The following is a 3,389-nucleotide window of genomic DNA, read 5'->3' as shown; positions in this document are numbered from 1 at the left end:
TAGGGTGGGACTGTTACACATAGATTTTTTTTTTTTGGTTTTTGGGTCACACCCGGCAGCGCTCAGGGGTTACTCCTGGATCTATGCTCAGAAATCACTCCTGGCAGGCTCAGGGGACCAGATGGGGTGCCGGAAGTGGAACCATCGTCCTTCTGCATGCAAGGCAAATGCCCTACCTCCATGCTATCTCTCTGGCCCATACACCTAGATTTTTAAAGGAACCTATGAAGCAATACAATTAATAAGCAACCATTCTGGCATCTAAATTGAGCAGTTTTAAAAATATAGGTAGGGAAAGGAGAGAAGGACACTAGTATAGGGAGCATAATATTTAAAAATCATGATCAGCTTGATGGAAATGGAAGTAAAAGACAGAAAACTCTGGTTAATTCTGCAAAGAATCACATGTTGGGAGCAGTCTCGTTGGGACTAATTAAATAGGATAGCTCTTTTAGAAAGGACATCAGAATGCCATCATATTTATCTGAACAGGAATTTTTAGCTTTCGGTACTTAACAGGAGTTGGTAACTAATATTCTTCCCTTCAGTCCCACAGTTTCCTTATTTGCTTTTGCTACTGTCACGACAAACAAAAGTCACATGTACAGTTTTTATATTTTTATATTTGCTAGGTATCACTTAGGCCTGAGCACCGGGCATGACCCAAAAACCAAGAATTAAAAAAATAAATAAAAAGAAAAGTTGAGTTATCATAATTAAACTGAAAATTAACTACTTCAGTTCTTCTGAATCTGTGCTCGAATTTTAAAAGTCTGTCAAATGATGCTATCACATGATTTCATAAATCCAAAAATTATCCTTTACTATCTAAACACAAACAGTGCTGTTGAGGCAGGCAAGGAATGGCATGCATGCCTTGCATTGTAAGGCACTCTATTTGATCTCTGGACCTGCACATTGCTCTTCTCTACTCCCCAGGTGATTGTCAATTTGTCAGTGAGAAATCCCTAGAGCTGATGGTCTTTTTCCAATGGGAGGTGCAAAAAGAATCACAAGACAAGGGCTGAGATTTCTTTTATTTGTTCAAGAGGAAACAATTGAGCAAAATATTTTAGACTGGAGAGTGACAATCTTTGTAGCCCAGCATGGCGGGCTAGCAGTGAGTTTCCATTAGCTTTCTGGTTCCAGGTTCAGGGCTGGTATTTGATGGGGTTCTTACTTTTGTGTCTTGTCCCTAAAAAGGTAAATCAGAAGAGAACCAAATTTGAAAAATCATTTGATTTCCCACCATGTAAGGTTGGGAAAATTGGTTAGAGTGGGTCCCCTACAACTTGCCAAAGCAAACCAGTGTGCAAGAAGTTATTGCTTCACCACAAAGAGAATTTTCACACTCTCAATAAAGTAAAAGAATTATGACTATGACTAAAAAAAAGTTAACACACTAACACATTAATATGAATGGGACCAAAGTGATAGTACAGTGGGTAGGGCACAGGCCTTGTGTATGATCAACTTGAATTTCATCCCCAGCCTTTCATATGGGTTCCTAAGCCACATCAGGACCAACTCCTGAGTGCATAACCACTATTAACTCCGAAGCATTGCTGTATGAGGACCCAAAACCAAAATCAAAATAATAGTATAAACACTGGTGTATTGGTTCTTCCATTATTACTTGTGGGCCACACCTGGTGGTGCTCAGGGCTTAGCTCTGACTTTGTGCCCAAGGGCCATTCCTGTGTCTGGCACTGGTTCTTTTGTGGGCTATCTTTACTTGTACTAACACTAGCACTGATACCTCTGGGTCCAAGCAATGAATTGTCAGGCCTACACTACTGTAGCTGCTGACGTTTTATTTACAAAAAAAAAAAAAAAAAAAAGAGTGTGGGTAGGAGATAATTGTTGAATAACATGGCTAGTCTCTTGGGCAAAAAAAGTTTAGAAAATATTTCCATTGTAATTGTGAACCTGATTTGTGGAATTCAGATGAAATTTTCCTCATCAAAATTAATGTATTAACTTTTATTTTCTAAATGGGTTCATGGTTCTACTATCATTAACTGATGACTTAAAACAATGCACATTTGTGAATATACCATTCTGGGAGGTTGATGTCCAAATTGGTTCCTGGAGCTAACAGCAGTATGTCAGTAAGTTTTATCCCTTCTATAAGCCTGGTGGAGAAATCATTACCACCATTTCTAGCTTGTAAAGTCTCCCTATGTTTCTACTTCTAGAAGCCTTTTTCTATGTTTTAAAAAATGACAGTATGGGATTTTTTCTGGTTCATAGGCATTATGATCGGGTTTTCACACAGTTGTGTGATGATATATGTGTCCCTTCAACCTTGTTACAACGTTGGCACATGACCCTTCTGACATGAAAAAAATAAAAATAAAAAAGACAGTATGATAACTATTTTTTCTATACTTAATGAAATCTACTGCTTTTCATGACGGGTAATCCAGGTTCTAGTCATGGATGCAGCATATATCCCTGAAACCCTTAGGAGTGAATCTCGAGCACTGAGTGAGGAATAAAAATTTGTGTATTGCCAGTTATGCCTAAAACACACACATCATCATCAATATAGAACACAGCATAATAAGTAAATCTCTGAGATATGTAAAGTCCCTTGAATTACATTGAGTCCATTTATATAATTCAGAATAGTCTCCTCATTTTGAGCTCTTTAGTCACACCTGTGAAGTCTTTTGCTCCTTGAGTCATGTGCATTACATATTCAGTTTCTAAAATTGGGTTATAATATCTTTTGGGCAGGGGATAATTATTAAACGTACTACCACAAATTATTGGGTATCTAACACTTTGAAAATGAGATGTTGTTAGATATGAAGATCATGCTTAATCTTTAGATCTCATGAGAAATCCATATTTTTTTTTATTAGGAAAAATAACATGAGTCCTATTAGAAGTGTTCCTAGTTAATGCAAGTGAGAAAATTTCCAAGTCAACCTCTCAAAATGTGCCTTTGTGCAAGAGTCAGCTAGAATGTAAAGGAAATACAATTTAGGATGGAGGCTAATAGAAGACATGGTCATGGTACTGACTACCTACCATCTGTAGTTTGCTCTCCAGATGTTGCAAATAAATCAGAGCAAGACTGGAGAAATGCACATGTGTTTAGTATTCTCCAAATGTGCTGAAAGCTAACATACCATAAAAATGGCTTCCCATCCTGATTTACAGTTAAGGAATTATGTAGTTAGTTTGCCCCACAGTTCTGGCTTTTTCAAAATTTTGCAAAGTTATGCCTTGAGACACAGAAAACAAAAGGGTCCATGCCCAGTTCTTCAGGTGGCTGGTGATTACCCGCATTGTTCCCACCCAATGTGCTTTCCTGCTGTTGCTGAGTGACGTGCAAGCAAGCATGAGCAGGTGTGCCTGGTGTCAGCCCTTGGCGTGTC

General features: G+C 38.2%; 1 non-coding gene across 1 annotated transcript; it reads left to right on the top strand.

Annotated features, from left to right (window-relative positions):
- The first annotated feature begins 2,235 nt into the window (after positions 1 to 2,235).
- LOC126033305 (small nucleolar RNA U13) lies at positions 2,236 to 2,341 on the top strand. Its single transcript, XR_007504418.1, has one exon. It is a non-coding gene; the product is annotated as a small nucleolar RNA U13 (small nucleolar RNA).
- Positions 2,342 to 3,389: the final 1,048 nt, after the last annotated feature.

This window comes from Suncus etruscus, chromosome 1 (genome assembly GCF_024139225.1).
Source record: "Suncus etruscus isolate mSunEtr1 chromosome 1, mSunEtr1.pri.cur, whole genome shotgun sequence".
NCBI lineage: Eukaryota > Metazoa > Chordata > Mammalia > Eulipotyphla > Soricidae > Suncus > Suncus etruscus.
Note: the sequence above shows the minus strand (reverse complement) of the source record. Positions and strands in the feature narration are given on the sequence as shown.